General features: G+C 35.9%; 1 protein-coding gene across 1 annotated transcript in view; it reads left to right on the top strand.

The window, feature by feature from the left end:
• The window catches only part of LOC112054763 (dopamine D2-like receptor), a 228,098-nt gene that overhangs the window by 160,083 nt on the left and 49,026 nt on the right, over positions 1-18,989 (top strand). The window lies entirely within an intron of this gene.

The following is an 18,989-nucleotide window of genomic DNA, read 5'->3' on the forward strand; positions in this document are numbered from 1 at the left end:
ATAAACTAGATAAATGAATAATTGTGACTAAACGTTCCTTCAAAACTTCGTCCGTTTGCTAAATAGAATAAAATTTATGTAAATAACAGCACAGGTAAGCAGAAGTTAAATCATTAATTAAAATAGAGCGAGTTAAAGCTACACCCACGTTTATATGGCGCAATTTAATATTAAGTTAATTCAGTTTGTTACAACACTTGTTTAGGTAGAGGTCCCTTTTGGAATTAAACTGTCTAAGTTTGACCTTAGTTAACTAAAACCGACAGTACCGTTTTGTATGAAAATACTTTACAACGTATAAAGATAATAAATTGTTAAGTATGTGATCAAATTCCATACTAATAATAATTATTATAAATGAGAAAATAAGTCTGTTAGTTTTTCTCATTTCTCGCGAACGGAAAACGTCGCGGATGCCCGCTAGCTATAGTAATATGAATGACCAAGCGCATCTCGCGTAATAGATTACGGAACCCTAAAAATGATCGATGGAACGGTTACCTGTCACCTGTCACGTAGGGGGCTCGTATTGAACGTTATAAATTAAATAAAAATAAATTAACATAACACGGGTATTATCAAACTGGGCGAGCCGATCTATTTTGCGTTGAAAAATTGTATAAATCACCGGGATTGAATCTGTTTCCAAAATTAGAATACCAAATGACTGCCTGCGTTGCCCTTCGGATTTTTAGATTCGGAACGAATTGTGCTCTTTTATTTAATTTAAATGTTTTTTAGGGTTCCGTTTTTGTGGGACGAAAAACTTAGACCTTGTACGATCAATTTATAATCCGCCTAACAGTTTGTTTAAATTAATAGCAAATATTATATTTAAGTCAGCAATTCCTTACAGCTGTGACGAAAATTCTCGTAAAAGTCATTAAAAATAAATTTAAATATATAACTATTTTATGCTACATATTTTGATGTGCAAGACAATCAAAACCTCTAGTTATGTTGACTTTGAAACATTTGGCAAGAAGTAATTTCTTATTGACAAGTAAAGGAACAGTCTGCAAAACCGTATACTAGTCTATCAAAAAAAAATCATTTGCATTTGGTAAATAGACCAAAATTTATTTTAAATAGCTTCGGACCATAGGTAAAAAAATAAAATATTGAGATTCCTTTCTTTCGAGAAATCTTCAACAAAAACCAGATGGGTTGAGATGGCTATTACACGCAACACGCCAGCATCTTAGAGAGACCATTGAGACATCAAGATCATTACCTATTATCATTAACACCTAATAATAAGCAATGGAACAGAGCGGTGGGTCAAAGGTCTTTCGAAGAACGGCCTGATAGTAGTGAAAGAGCCATAACCTCTATCGGTGTAATACCATAAAGGCCATTATACTTTTCGAAAGACAAAGTCAAGGTACTAGGACAAGGTACACACAAAAATTTAAAGTTTTTGTTAGAGCATTATCTGGTGCACTTCTACTTAGGAAGTTAACAATGTTACTCAATTATTTAAATAATTTAACGGAACCTTCGGTGCACTAGTCCACGCGCGCTTGACCAGTTTTAGATTCGAAACGAATTGTCCTCTTTTATTTGAATTAAATCTTTTTTCTTTGTAAATCAACTCGTCGGCTGTAAATGGTATTTATTAAATGTTAATTTTGTTAAAGGGAAATAAATTTGGTCGGAGTTTTAATGCATTTTGCTGTAAGACTCTTAAGACCAATATTAATTTAGAAGTTCCAGCCAACTTTCTTCATAAATTTACTCAGTACTTAGGATGCTGAATAATGATTTTCAGATTTTGATACGATAATATTTTATAAATTGGATTCTAAGTGGTTTTGTTTTTATATTTCTGACTAGCTGCTATTTTATGGTTTCACTCGTTGTTCCAGTTTTCATAAATATAACTTGGAAAAAGGATGCTATCCATACTTTTCCGTAGTTTTGCCACTAAATATCTGACGACCTCTGTGGCGCTGTGGTATGCGCGGTGGATTTACAACACGGAGGTCCTGGTTTCGAACCCCGGCTGAACCAATTGAGGTTTTCTTAATTGGTCTAGGTCTGGCTGGTGGGAAGCTTAGGCCGTGACTAGTTACCACTCTACCGCCAAAGTCGTACCGCCAAGCAATTTAGTGTTCCGGTACGATGTCGTGTAGAAACCGAAAGGAGTGTGGAATTTCATCCTCCTCCTAACAAGTTAGCCCGTTTCCATCTTAGACTGCATTATCACTTACTATCAGGTGAGATTGTAGTCAAGGACTAACTTGTAAAGAATAAAAAAAAAAACACAGGGACTTCTTTGCCAGCTTATGTAGAAAGTAAAAACATTCTACATTTAATTTATTTTTATAGGCATTTCTAATTTCTATTAACAAAAGATTAAAGAGCAATCATCAAAATAATAATATCGTCTAGTCAGTCTAATATGAAAGTCATAAGAGAGGTTTCAGACTAGCGTTTTAATACATGCGTATGAGCTCGTTTTTGGAAGCGCATGCAGGCGCGTATAGGCGAGCCTTTTGGCACACACTCAACTTGTATGAGCGTTGACGCGCTTCTATCGCGTATATATATATGTATATATGTTATATATATATGTTATGTCGATACTGACAGACACTACCGGTGCGAGCGAACACGCCGAAATATGCCCGTTTACGCGAGACCGACTTTTTGAAGCGCGTAATGTAGCCCGCGTGCAATCGCGTATGCTGAAACGTATACGCGCAAAAAATACGCTAGTCTGAAATCATAAGTCAAAAGAGGAGTTCAGTTTTTCCAATATAGAGAGGCTACAACTAATATTAAGCACAGTATCCCCGCAGACGAATTCACGATTAAAAACTTTAATAATAAAATAGTTTTGTCTAAATAACTTTGTATTTATTACGTTTTAACTTTCAGCTCTTTTAAAAGTAGTTATCAAAAACATTTCTTCAAAATACAAGACTAGATTGAGTTTTATTATATTTTACTTTACGGGGCAACTTTTTGGCGTTTATTAAACCAGAGAAAGTTTCTGGTTGGGCAAATTCTCGCGAACTCTCATTTCTGGCTGAAATGTAAGATATATTTTTCGGCTGTTCTATTTTTATGATTCCACAAAATTTATTTTAGGTAGGAGTATTTTTGGGATATATTAGATATGTGATAGCCATGGATATGACTTCTGCCTCCGATTCCGGAGGGTGTGGGTTCGAATCCGGTCCGGGACGTGCACCTCCAACTTTTCAGTTATGTGTATTTTAAATAAATATCACGTGTCTCAAACGGTGAAGGAAAACATCGTGAGGAAACCTGCATACCAGAGAATTTTCTTAATTCTCTGCGTGTGTGGTATCTGCCAGTCCGCATTGGGCTAGCGCGGTGGACTATTGGCCTAACCCCTCTCATTCTGAGAGGAGACTCGAGCTCAGCAGTGCGCCGAATATGGGTTGATGGTGATGTGATGATGATGATTTTTGGGATCTCAATTTACAAAAGTTATTGTAGTTGTTTGATTTTCTATTCAAGCATTCATCTATGAATATCTTAATATGTTACGATTCATGAAGTTGGGTCGACATATCTATTTATTCAATAATATTCAAGTAATACAGATAATTGTAATTTAATTTTAACAAACAAATGTATCTACTTACTGAATAATTAATTTATTTTGTTAGCTATTAATAGAATATTTTGACAAAGAATTTAAAAGCTTAAGCCCTTATTCTCACGAGAATTAAAAAACCGATGCGTTAAAACCGTTAGCGGGCGTAGCGTATAGTATCAAGTTGAATGAAGGTCTATTAATTTTGGGCGTTGGAAATGGACCTTCATTTAACTTCATACTATATTTGAACGCGTTTTTAACGTCCTTTAAAAAAACCTCTCGTGCGAATGAAGGCTAATTGTGTCTACGGTAAACGACCCAACTCTAAATAAAATGATTGTGTTTAGCAACCTATTGCTGGCTCTCGGCCTAGCTTCGTAGTCCTAGAGCCTGCGATAGTGATTAGTAAACCTCAGTTTAGGAAGTTTTAAAGTTTGTCAGCCTTTGCTCCTGTTATAGGTAAGTAAGGTAGACTTTTATTGAGTTTGGACCGTGGTGGCTTTGAAAAGTAGTAGTAATTTCTTGATCTTCAATCGTCCAAGTAAAAAACGTAGGTGACGTTTTGTGTTTTTTCTACAGGATATCATAAAGAATCATGTCTTCTAGTCGCTAGACTCACAACTCATCCCTTCGTTAGAGAGATAAAAGTACTTTTAAAAAGATCTTGGATCTCTTAAAACATGGTGTATTTCAAGGGACTGGGGCAAAACTATTTGACTGATTTCGCTATCTTTTCACCAGTACCTGAGTCGATTTCAAAAATACATTCACCGATGGACATCTACATTGTCAACGAGTTACATAGGCTATATTTTTATTCCCATTTTCCCACGGAAACGGAAGCTGACATCACTAGTATCACATAAACAAAACATTACTCGAAAACAACAAAAAATACTTTCATATCTTTCGTAGGTATATTTATTTTAATATATAAAACCGCACTCATTATGAATAATATTTAACATTTACAAACGTTCGTATTAAACACACGGCAATGTACATTTTTAATTAGTACAACATTTCACAGTCATGAAATATTGAGCAGAAAGAATACAACATACTTATTTGGGTCACATTCGGCGCCACGAGACATAAGCGCCAGCGTTTATAAACTTAAAAAAGTTCTTTAAGATGGCGATATCAGGTCGAACTTATTGTCATACCCAATCAGCACAAGCAATTTGTTTACCTAATTGTGGAAGAGGATTATTTAGTTATTAGGCATGTTTCAAACTTGCACCTCTTCAAAGTATCGACTGCATTCTCTTTTAACATCAGATAAGATCGCAGTCAAATGTTAACTTACTCGTATCATTGAGTACAAAAATAGATAAAGAAATAATTTGTTTTTTTTATTACTGTCTTTTTAAAAAAATTTAGCTTAATTTATTTGTAGCGTAGCTTATTTTTAAGTTTTACTGACAGAATAAAAATATTTTTCGTTCTTTCTTTTTTTCTTAATAGCTAATACTATTATGAGAAAATACCTTGGCGAAAGAGCTCTGCTCAGCGATTTTTTGTTATGTAAACGTATCTTTTTAAAAAGTCTGGAACGGCATCTAATACAGTTTTGAGGTACATACCTAATTATGAATTCAAGTTTACCAAAAGCTGTAAAAAAAAGTCGACATAAATTGACTTTTTTCATAAATGTATGACACAGCAAGAACGGCTCATTTTTATGATAAAAATATTTGAGAGACGGTCCGTCCCGGCTTCGCCCAAGTTAAACAGATGCAGCATCTTATTTCAACACTAAGGGTAGAATTAAAAATAAAACCAATAAATAGTACCTACTACCTTATTACAAACCTATTTTGAGAAAGGAACCTGTATGCAATCTTTCGTGATTGTTCTTTTTAGCCTTTATTCCGCTGTCGCTTACTTACACAATGCTATCTTATTAAAACTGAGAGCCCTAAAATTTGAGGTCTCTGCGCACAGACCGCAAGCCCGCGCCTCACGACTTGAGTACGAAATTAGTTAACAGCTTTTGATGTGTTAACGCATTTTAGCCAGTCCTTTTGAGTGGGGGGTAACCGCTGTGTAGGGATTAAAACTGTCTTTTTAACCCACGGTCGCAAAACAGGGTTCGGAGCCTCAATTACTCAACAGTTAAATCCTGACTATTGTCTTAACTACTTTTAGCTACATGTCTCAACCTCATTGTTCCAGTAACTGAAATTCGGATCACTCATTACAAGTTCGAGTCCTGGGTTGGCTTATAAAAATTTAAAAAATGGAGCCTTCTTGTTCCAAGAAATTTTCAGTGAAAATCTCAACTGTTTTACGCTGAATTAATAAGACGTGTTAATTGGCTAATATTTATATGGATGTAAATGAAATACACACAGTTACATGGTTAGCTTGGATGTGATTCCACTATTCTATACTCGTCGATGTATTCGCCTATAACAAGTTTTATTAGGATTTGAACTTCATTTATATGGAATGCCATGATGATGGTCGAAGGCGCAACCGATGCAACTAGATTATTGTACTGCCCACTACCTACATAATAACAGTAAGTTGGTTACACCCCTGTGGCTCGGAAATTACATTAAGTCGTCGACCCGGGTTATAAAATCATTATCATTATTATATCTGGTAGTCATCGTTAAAGAATCAATAAGCATTACTCCATGCCAACCTTTGGAGTAGTGGTAGATCACTCTCCTAAAAAAGAAGGAGAGAAATGTCTAATACTGTGGTTAAAATAGGCCATTATGGCATTATTATCGAACCATCTTCTTAAGTCAAAGTCACTTCAAATATTTAACCCTTTTTATTTAATATAGTATTAAATAGAAACTTGATACAATCGATTCCTTTGATGATCCCTGACCACACCCCTGTTAGCCGGCTTTATATTACCTTAACAAGTCTCTTTGACTCAGTTAAGTGGGTATCTACTGCGGAAGTATGTTACAAATAACCCGACCCTTAGTTATCCTAATTGGATGAAAGAGGCCTTAAATACTGAATTACTGAGATACCGGCAGAATAAAAACATTAATGTACATAAAGGTAACATAAATGTATATAAAGGTTATTTGAATTTAGTCACAATATTATTTATCAATACGACTATTAATAATTACGAGTAAATAAAGAGACGTGATAGCCCAGTGGATATGACCTCTGCCTTCGATTTGCAGTACGTAGGTTTGAATCCGATCAGGGCATGCACCTCTAACTTTTCAGATAAGCGCATTTTAAGAAATTTAATATCACGTGTAAAGCAGTGAAGTAAAAACATCGTGAGGAAACCTGCATACCTGAGAATTTTCTTAATTCTCTACGTGTGTGAAGTCCGCCAATCCGCATTAGGCCAGCATGGTGGACTATGGCCTTACCCCTCTCATTCTGAGAGGTGACTCAACAGGGAGCCGAATATGGGTTGTCAATGATGATTATTTATCAAATATTTGTCACATTAGAAGAATCAGCTGATCGGCATCGCATATACGCATTCGAAATGTGGACGGCCTCCGTGGAGCAGTGGTATGCGCGGTGGATTTACTTGACGGAGGTCCTGGGTTCGATCTCTGGCTGGGCCAATTAAGATTTTCTTAATTGGTTTAGGTCTGGCTGGTGGGAGGCTTCAGCCGTGGCTAGTTACCACCCTACCGACAAAGACGTACCGCCAAGCGATTTAGTTCCGGTGCGATGTCGTGTAGAAACCGAAAGGGGTGTGGATTTTCATCCTCCTCCTAACAAGTTAGCCCGCTTCCATCTTACATTGCATCATCACTTACCATCAAGTGAGATTGTAGTCAAGGGCTAACTTGTAGAGAATAAAAAATTAATTAAAAAAAATTCTGAAGAAGAATGCTCCTTCTTCCGTGGACAGCGCGTAGAACCAACGCGTTGGTGTTGAAACTCTGGCCATACTCCCTAAACAGGCTTTTTGCATAGGGAAAAGAAGAATATTGGTCAACAGTCATATTAAAAGACGGGTATATTAAAAAAAAAATAGTATAGACTTGGTTAAATTATGCATTATTAGGTATATAAATAAGAAGATGCTGTTAAGTAACAGCTCCAAGTCACGAAGGCCAGGACTGAAAGACATTAATTAAAAATTCCTAGTCCATTGTTCTCTAATAGAACTTAGTCTATGAATGATCGTTGGTTAGATGACTGTAAGTAAGGGTTCATCACGGACTTTTGTCTATTTAAATACGTAAGTTCCATTAAACTCGGTACAGCAGTTCCAAAGCTTGGGACCGATCCAAGCTAAAGAGAAACAGATAGGTAAACATTTTAAGAAAAGTTTGTGTTTATTTTTGTTTTGAGCAAATAGCTTGAAATACACACTTATTTTTAAATCACCAACAGACATTTCAATATTTTATTTATATATTATTTATAAATGTGAAAATCTCTATCAACGTGTGACTCCAGAGATTTTGAATAATCATCATGTGAAAAACATTGAATCGATATCAGCCTATTTTAATGGACTTTCAGGATAGATTATTGAATAATCTGAGACTGAACAAGTCAAATACCAGACCAGGCTTCCCTCGTTAAAGTTATTTATCATAGTAAATGTTAGCATAGTTGGATTAAATGAAACAGCGGCATCTAGTCTATACAGGTCCGTGAAGTTTCATTGCTAATTTAATTTCACATAAATATTTTTTTTTCGAGCAACTATCATAGAATTGTAGCACTTAATTCAATACATCTACGACTGAAAATAGCACGCACTATACGTGTATAGACGAAGTATAAAGTAAGTATAAAGCAAATTAGGTCCTAATTAGATGGGCTAATGAATACATATCGTCGACATTAAATACATCATTTTGGACCTTATGACATAGGAATGACGCTACGATTTATGGCATAAATTGCATGGTAAAATAACACTTATTGCAAAGATAATATGGATAGTTTTTGATTGGAGTTGTATTTATTGACGTAGTGACGAAATTCGTTTAGTTAATAAGTCGGAGCACTTGTAATTGAAACTACGGAGGTCTCGGGGGAGACTTTTACCCTGTGAGTATCTCTTATCTCGGGGTGTATTACTGTTTGATGTCCACGTTGTTTCAGTGCCAGTGTAATATGAGGGAATTATTCAGTATATAAAACTACATGGCACAGTTTAAATTAATATGTTTGGTTTGGTCTTTATTAAGCAGAATATAAAAACATTTTCTTATAATGCTTTTTTTAATACGTTCGCTGCTTTTTGCACTGATTTTTCAGTACTTTACCAATATAATACGAGGTGTTTTGACCTCGTACTAAAACTTTTTGTGGTGTGGTACGAGGTAAATTGACCTCGTACCGCAGTGAAAGTGTTAATGCAACCCACACTGGGGGGTTATTTTGTAAATTGTGAAACCGGCGATATTCGATCTCACATCATCTTTCAAACATCAAATAATGCATATGATATATATTATAAATGACATATATTAATAAATGGCTTATTCATCTTAAAACTATGATGCCACAGACATACTTTAACAGACATATTATACTCCCTTTTTTACGTCGGGGGTAATAAGAGGATCTTCTCTTAAAACTAGGTAAGATCAAAGTTAAACCATAGGTGCAAGTAAGAAAATGTCTGATGAATCTATACTTAATATTATAAAACTGAAGAGTTTGTTTGTTTGTTTATTTGATTTAACGCACTAATCTCAGGAACTACTGGTCCGATTTGAAAAATTCTTTCAGTGTTAGATAGCCCATTTAACGAGGAAGGCTATAGGCTATATATTACCCCCATATTCTTACGGGAACGGGAACCACGCGAGTAAAACCGCGCGGCGTCAGCTACTGTAGGGATAAAATTCGTTCATATCGGGGCTTACGAGGTGAAATCGACACCAACTATTGTTGAAGTCTGATAAAATATAGCCATAATAACTAATTGATTGACCTTACTAATCAAAATCGGATAAATAGTTTAGACGGAGGAACACACATAAACATACAAACAAACATACATAGACTGCTAAAATCACCCTTAAATCCTTTTTTTTTAGCTACGCTACAGAGTACATAGTTTTAGCTGTTACATAAAAGCCACAGTTGAGTAAAAACATCTAAAATAACCCTTTCTGTTGGCTTACCAAAAAATATATTATAGTTCAAGCTGTAGTTGGGTATAAAAAACAATAGTTGGAGGTCATTCACTTATAGTTGAGCTACCTGTTGCCATGGCAACCTGTTGGATCTCATCTATTTTTCAGCTGCACCCCACCCGGCTCCGACCAGGATTAAAAGAAGGTAGGTAGGTAAAAAGGTGCTCTTTAGGAAATTCAATTTGCTCCAAGAATTCTTTTATTCAGAGAAAGGCGGATAATGATAATGCTATCCTATCATCGTTATTTTTAGAGGTTCGCAGGCTTTTTGTGATAATATTTAACGTCACTCACAGTCTTGGTGCGAATGTTCGGAATAAGTGCAATTCATACATTTACACTATCACGGATAGCAATTAGTTGACTCCGCCTCTGCTTGTATGTTAGCAATAAACTTAAAAGTTACTAAACGGATTTTAATCAAGGTTTCACTATTGAACAAGGTTTACGTAAATTTGTTAAACTTTTTTTGTAAAACGATTGCTAAAACACTTATTGTGTTATTGTTCCATCAAAATCTGTTTTCTTTTTCACGTCCTTAGATTTTCCACTCATGCTACTGTGTGGCCAGAAATTAGCTTAGGTTAGCCTCTGGTCCAACGAGGGATCCTTAGGAATTGAGCATTCAACATTCAGTGAGGCTCCCCTTAGGGCAAAGACACAGTGCAAAATATTATGTCGGGCCTGCTAGTTATGTTATGTTTTTTTTTCTTTATTTAAAGAGATTTTTCGCTGAGCGAATATACTACACTAACACATCTATATAAATTCTTATTCATCAAACAGTAATGGATCAGATTAGGACTGCAATTGATGCAAAAGTTATCTTTTGTCAATTGTCGAGCCCGCTAGTTATGTTATAAAAATAGTTGTACACAAACCGCAGGCCATAGATCGTCCGACAAACCACAAAGCGACAAAGGAATGATAAATGCTTTAAAAAGTTAACCCTTATCAGCTGCTGTCAACTCCATAATACGTGCGGCTGTAATCGAATTAATTACGGGAATAAAGCCCCCCATAGACGTCGCGACTTGACGCTGTTATCTTCGACTTGATTTTGTTCCCGTTATTTTTTATTAGAATAGAAATTATGCGCGTGTCAGATTAAAGTTTGCTATTTAGATAATTTTACAATATATAAATACTACGTAACTTATCTGTGTAAAATAATTAAAATGTACCCATTGTGTTGATTTGTGCAAGTATTTTTTTCTTTTAAAAATAATATTAACTATTTTAATATATTTTTATGTGAAATAGGCCAAGATCTCATCTGATGATACCTAAGTTTAGCCTAAAATTAAGCATGTTTGAGTTAAAAATGCCTATTTACTCTTGTTTTAAAGATTCCTAAGTTGTAAGGATCAGAAAACACATTTATTTCGGGAGGGAGTTCCTAATCCTAACCATGCGTATAAGAAATGAAGAATTAAATCCTACATCTTACATGTTAAATAAATGAGTAAATTGAACCTAGGCCCTTCGATTATACCGGCTAACTAATTGTGAATTGGTTTATATTTATATTAGACCGGCCAAGCTATGTAGAGAGTGTGTGTGATATAGATAGAATGTGTTAGTCCAGGGCGTAAAATATGTATGATACAATTGCGTGATTAAGTATCAAAATATCTAAACACACAAACAACACATTAATACAAGGATAAGCTAGATAAATCGAGGCGCTTAGATGTCCATTCAAAATTATTACAAATTTACTCCTACATTCATAAAACAAAGACAACTAAATCAGCAGGTGTATATGAAATATTGTGCTGCGTATTCACTCAATACCATAGCCGCGCGAACCAATTCAAATTTCATATACAGCGTGCCCGCGCGCAGTTTTTTTTTTTAATAATAAGCTTTACGGGCTCTGGGTTCTAGCCCTTTTGAGCCCGCCCCGCTCGCAGTAAGTGAGACAAATCAACTAAGTTTTTATGAAGCAGCCATCTATCTATATCTATAGATGATAGATAATTCAAATACCTAATAAAATTATTTAATGAGATCAGCAGGCTAAATTACTATTTTGACTATGCTAGTTGGCATATACGAAATTGAGATTCTATGTAATAAATGTAATCCAGTGCTTACTAGTGTATAATATACAGTATGTAGATGACATTTTGACAATTGATTTGATGTTTATTTTAATAAGTTGATAATAATGACCAAAATAGTGAATAGTCCAGCAGGTATGGCTTTCGCGGCGACATCTACAGTTGTCATCTATGTGATAAACACCGTTTTTATTTTATTCTACACAGCTTTTGTTACTCGGTTCAGCTGTTATTTAAGTTCAAGGTCATATTGTCTATATTATTTAGTAAAAATTTGGATAATTATTGAATTCTTGGTTTTTTTAAGACTTTCCAATGAAGATAAGTAACGTGGTAACTAACTACGTGTATCTACATCAATGATTGATAACTTATAAATTGCGACGATTGACTAACACTGTATTGAAGCGATAATTAAAATGGCTAATCTGTAACGATGCTTTGTATAGCTCGCAAGAGCGAGTTTCGAATTAATCTCTATCTTTCTCATTCTATAGTGTAGTGTCTGACAGAAACAGGGGTAGAGGTGAAATCGAAACTCGCACTAGCGAGTTACAAAAAAAAGAAAAGTGTGCATCTCGGGACGCTCGACAGAAGTGAAAACTTAAACCTGTGGCCGTATGCGTGAAAGAAAGGGAAGTTAGATAGAGTGATACCGTTACGCGTTGAGTTACGCTTACCCTCCCATAAAAAGTTATCACTTCAAAACGTCGTTACAGAATAACCCTACCGCATTCAAAGCGCGATAGCCGCGCGAGCCAACGTCCAAGAATCGCGTGCAGTTCATACGCGGCTTTAGTCGAGTTTAATTTTCAAGGCATATCAAATCGGCCCGCCCGCCGCGAACAAAGAGCAATATTAATTACACAATCACTATAACAGATATCGCCCGCATAACAAACGTTAATTAATATATAATCACCGTGGCCAATATACGCTATGAATACTACATGACTTGACACGACAGCGTTGGATATTAATTAAGTTCTATTTAGGGGTACATGGTACCCGTGATTGACGTTATTTCGGTCGTACTGTCTTATAGTGTTAGAGGGTTGTATAGATTTAGGAATTTATGAACTAAGTGTATTTAATTAAAACAACTTACAATTATAATATGTTTTTGGATGTAAATACGATTTTCCACCTTCCATTAATTATTACAGCTAAGTTTATTTTTATTGATCTGGATCAACAGGTCATAGGTCATTTCTCTTATAAGATTATTCTCTTTTTTTTGGCTGGTAGGAGGCTTCGGCTGTTATCACCCTACCGAGAAAGACGTACCGCCAAGCGATTCAGCGTTCCGGTACGATGTCGTGTAGAAACCGAAAGGGGTGTGCAATTTCATCCTCAACAAGTAAGCCCTCTTCCATCTTAGATTGCATCATCACTTACCAGGTGATCATCAGGTGAGATTGTAGTCAAGGGATAGATTTGACCTTAGAAAATAATGTATTATACAATAATGATCGCTATCAAATGATCGTAAACAGGACCGATGGCCTAACGTGCTATCCCATGCATACCTATATCTATTCGAATCCAGAACCCTAGGATGATCCGTAACCACAAAGGCTAATCACAGAACCCGGGTGGGTCATTTGCTTAATCACCATACACAAACATTACCTATTTGCCTAAGCTGCTAATCATCTGCTACTAGGAGAAGCCTAACCCTGCAGTGGGCCACAAAAATAGGCTGTTGATAACATGGGTATACCACTATGTAAGCAGTGAAGTGTTAATCCAGCGAAGGTTATAAACGATACCCTTGTCACTCGTGATAGACGAGGTTTGTTTGTACTCAAAACATTTTAATCTCGAGCAAATTCAGGCGTAACTTGCCACTATTTTACTATACAAAATTACTATACAACATTTATAAACAACATTCTGTAATAATTCCGTTGTATTTATTATGTAGATAGTTATATATTAAAGCCAAGATTAATCTTGATATTACCTATTTATACTTTCCAGCTATTATTATAAAATTAGTAAGAGGACTTGGAGAAACTATTAGATTAAATGTTTTTCTTTTAAGCGTGATTAAGTTTACCATTTTACCACAGAGCAATGAATCAACAGTCAACTAAGTTTCGGTTATACTCCAGTGCCTAAGTCTAAAACTAGACTAGACCAGAATAATATCGGGCTTGCTTAGAAGGTCTGCTAGTCAGGCAGAGCTTTTGAGTTTGACGGCCCGTTCATGACGCTGTTGTGGTTATATTATAAAGCCTACAGAAAATATACATGAATGCAAAATGATTAATTTTTATAAAAAATAAACTATTCTTCCAAACTTTAACTGTTTCAGAGCTATCAGATTATCATTCGCTCCAAATAACACTCCATCCCATGTAATAGTATTTCTAGTAACATTTTAACGTTCTGCGAAGCTGAAATTCCATCGGATCGTAAAAGAATCACGTGAAATGTATTAAATGGTCCTTCCAGCCGGATGAGCCCTATGATTGCTCTCAGCCCGTGAATATCTCTCCCTTGTGCTTACTCCTAAAGTGCCTTCCTCCCGCGCTTTTTGCTTCAACGAGCCGAGGGTTTCTCAAAAATACTCTCACTATTTATTTACTCTTAACGGTGGACGTTTGATAAAAAATGTGCTACATTTAGAATATAATCTGCGCTTCTGATTGAGAAATGTGGTTTGGCCTCATGTAAAATATGAGCCTTTGATAGCTAGACCATCCTCATTTTATAAAAGCTGAAAGTTCGTCAGCATATAGGTAGTATGTTCCTACCAAAACTATTTCGTGCCAAGCCAGTGGCGTATTAATTAAAGTCGTTTCTGAAAGAACCACTGTCTTTAAATACTAAAATTTTATGATTTAATCGGCTTATGTTAATGCATCACTGTGTTAGCACCCCCTTCAAAGTGATCAGAAGGTAGCACTAGCACATACGATATTATTTTTCGTTTTTAGTTTATTTTTGTGATCTTGAAGTCGGTGGAATTTTTTTGCTAAAAAGATTTTATTTTTCTGTTTTTAATTAGTTCGGACACACTAAAAACAGAAAAATAAAATATTTTTAGTATAATAATTAAAACAGAAAAATAAAAGATTTTATTTTTTTCTTTTTAGTAGGCATAGTGAACAAAAACGCCACAACAGAAAATTACGGGAAATTTCGTTATTTTCATTCATACTCAAAATTACTAACCGATTTTCATAAAAATTAAAAAAAAATTGAGGTAAAAATATTAAACAAAAGACAAACATACATGTCGAATTGAGAACCTCCTCTTTTTTAAAGTCGGTTAAAAAAGATACATTGTGGTTGACTACGGAACCCTAAAAGTGTGAGAGTAGAAAGACAGAAAAATCCTGAGCACATTCCTAAACAAACACGGTACAATACCTAAGTGATCACATTATTTTGAACGAAAGCAATGATTCAATTACGGACGGACGGACATAATTAAATTACATATGTACATATGAGGTAATAATAATGAGGGGTCTGGTCAAAGAAACCATGGTAATGAGGTTTGCCTTTCATTACCGCGTAACGAATATATTTGCGGGACAATGTGTGTGTTTGTTTGTGTTTCTGATCCTTCTGCGTCCTGTGTACATCAGTTCTCAGTGATTTTGTAATTAGACGACGTGTTACGGTTAAACTTCGACCCAAAATTTGAGGTTTTATCAACGACTAACAGACACCGCGTGGTTTCACCCGCGTGGTTCCCCTTCCCGTAGAAATACGGGGATAATATATAGTCTGTAGCCTTCCTCGATCAATGGGCTATCTAACACTGAAATAATTTTTAAAATCGGACCAGTAGTTCCTGAGATTAGCGCGTTCAATCAAACAAACAAACCAACTCTTCAGCTTTATAATATTAGTATAGATTTATCAAGGTTGTGGGCATATATAGTTAGTACAAGTTAAAAAAAAGTGAGTCATGAATACAATCGAAAAATTTAATTTTAATGCAACTGTACATATTATTACATTGTACCTATACGATTACAATTAGGTAGATTACTAGCGGACGCCCGCGACTTCGTCCGCGTGGAATTTAGTTTTTCACAAATCCCTCGGGAACCATGGATTTTTTGTGATAAAATGTAGCATATGTGTTGATCTAGAGTAAAATCTATTTCCATTCCAAATTTCAGCCAAATCGCTTCAGTAGTAGTGGCGTTGAAGAGTAACAAACATCCAAACAATAATCCATACATCCAAACATCCATGCAAACATCCACACAAACTTTCGCATTTATAATATTGGTAGGATTTTTTTTTTATTTTTTTACAAGTTAGCCCTTGACTACAATCTCATCTGGTGGTAAGTGATGTGACGACGTAGGGTGGTAACTAGCTACGACCGAAGCCTACCACCAGATCAGACCTGAGCCAATTCAGAAAACGTACAACCCTAAACTCTGCTCCCGAGCTGGGAATCGAAACCAGGACCTATCTGTTTAGAACCACAGTGCTATCGTCTACGCCAAACTGTCGTACCTATTTACCTTATAAAAATATTTGTCTATTTGTTTTAGGTAAGTTGGGGAAACGAACACAAGAAGATTCAAGAAAAAGATACTTATTGCATGAGGTCAGTTACAATGTAATGCAACAATTCCCTAGGCATTGGCCTCTTCTTCTTCTTTCTTGGGCCTTTTCTGCACATGACCAATAAAGTTGGCCATAGAACGTAGGTCCGTTTGGTACTGGTCTGCGCTGAAGTCACTCCAGCCAAACGAGCTCGCTCCAGAAGCTTAGCAGGCCGCCCAGCCTTATTATGTATATCAGTGTACAACCATTTAAACAATGAGTCACTACATCGATTTTTGCCGTATTTTCGTTTTTGCGATCATCTATTATAGTTCTTATTACGAAATTACCTTGACTACGCCATTTTACATCAAGTGGCAATGATGTTTTGTTTTAACAATGGCCTGACATGAATATTTCAACAAAATAACGTAAATATCAGTTTTTTGTCAAAATAACATTACTGCCTTGTACTACCACTACTAGACTAATGTTACTTTACATAAATGACGATTATTGTGTCATATTATTGAAAACACAATGTAAGATGATTGCAAAATCGAAAATACGATGAAAAACGACGTATTGACTGATTACTTGAATGGTACACCGAGTTACATAATAACCCTGCAGGTCGCCGGACGCCTCATGGAGTGTTGCTGGGCTGCCAATGTGCCTCTGGCATTTAGATGCATCACGCCTAACGTGTATTCGTCGTTTCTTCTTCCTCCATAGAGAACTGTCGGTTATACCTAGAACCGCAACATTAGTTTTATAACATTTTATGTTTGTTATGGTTGAGTTTAAGTACTATTGTCATAGTGGGTTTGTTAACCGTGGGTTGAGGTTTGGTAAGGCCTCTCTGGTGTGTTTACAGTCGTTTGTTTTTGCCCATGACTCTGCGTGTGACGGCTGTGTTATTATAGGCCTCTTGTAAGACTTACAAACAATAAGGTCTTAAGCCGCCAGCAATCAGGTTTCCTGTAATCCGTTTTATGTCGGTCCACCTGGTGGGGGTCGATCAACACTGCGCTTTACGGGGACACCACTCACCAGTGTAACTCATTAGGACCTCAACGCCCATCAGCTTTTTGAACTACATACAATATAAGCTAAGTAGTATTACATACAATTTTATAAAGCTTACCGTGTTAATAAGCCTATGAAACTAAGTCTATGGTTAATAAACACCATTAATAAACCCAATAATTTTTTACCCAAAACCCAAATTTTACGACCACAGTCTACAATCATCGACTAGTCGTTGCCTTCTAGAACGCAAGGTAAAAGATTTTCCTAGGCTAAGCCCGCATACGCACGAGCGCCTTTTACGTTAAAAAAGCGTTCAAATAGAAAAATAGCGTTTTAAAAACGCGACGGTTTTTTTCGAGCTGTGTTGCGTTTTTAATTTGGTCGTTGGAAATTAACCTTCATTTAACTTCATACTAAATATTTGAAAGCTTTTTCAACGCCCGTTAAAAAAACGCACGTGAATATAGGTGCTAAACTTAATACAGTGTTGTCAATTAACTAAATTCCTACCGAAGTACTAGAAACTAGTGTTTAGTGATACCACCCCACTCGTGATTAATTTGATTATACTGATTAGCATTACACCAGATCGTAAGTATACGTGACAGTTGTCACTGACAGCTGTCAGGTGTCAAAATACTCATACCCATCACGTAACGGCTCTGGAAGTTAACCTTTCGAGGACATTGCTAGCACACAGCAGTGATATATAATGTATATTCAGCACTGTAGACTATATAATGTATATGCGCACTGTAGACGGAACAGAGAACCTCCTTATTTTAAATGGAATTCATTATATTCGCAATTTGTATAATAACTGTATCCTTCGCGACCTTGAATAAAATAAGGAAGAAATTTACCCTACATTATGCATGCATACTCAACTGTTATGGACCTTTGTTAAGAATTGCCACTTTATATTATGAGGCAAATTACCTACCTCGTTACATACAGCGGCCCAGTGGTAAGCCTCACATACAAACTGTAAGATACTAGTCCAAGTTATTGCTGGTTTGCTTCAGCCGTGGCTAATTACCACCCTACCGACAAAGACGTACCGCCAAGCGTTTTAGCGATCCGGTACGATGTCGTGTAGAAATCGAAAGGGATGTGGATTTTCATCCTACTCCTAACAAGTTAGCCCACTTCCATCTTAGATTGCATCATCACTTACCATAAGTTTGTAGTTAAGGGCTAACTTGTAAAAAATTAAAATGAAAAAGTAGATACAATACATGCAGATCAATAACCCTTTTTGCAGTCGAGTAAAAACAGGGAACCTTTTTAAGTCAGTTAAAAAGGTGATTTTATAAAAATTTTAAATTGTTTTCTCACTTTTTTTATATTAAGCCCGCACACCGTGCAATAATTCAGCAATTCAATAATTATTCTGCTATTTAAAAATCTTTTCAATTATATACAAGTATAGATTAATTGTATTGTATAGCCATGATAGCCCAGTGGATATGACCTCTGCCTCCGATTCCGGAGGATGTGGGTTCGAATCCGGTTCGGGGCGTGTACTTCCAACTTTTCAGTTGTGTGCATTTCAAGAATTTAAATATCACATGTCTCAAACGGCGAAGAAAAACATCGTGAGAAAACCTACGCACCAGAGAATTTCTTAATTCTCTGCGTGTGTGAAGTCTGCCAATCCACATTGGGCCAGCGTGGTGGACT

This window comes from Bicyclus anynana, chromosome 16 (assembly GCF_947172395.1).
Source record: "Bicyclus anynana chromosome 16, ilBicAnyn1.1, whole genome shotgun sequence".
Classification (NCBI taxonomy): Eukaryota; Metazoa; Arthropoda; class Insecta; order Lepidoptera; family Nymphalidae; genus Bicyclus; species Bicyclus anynana.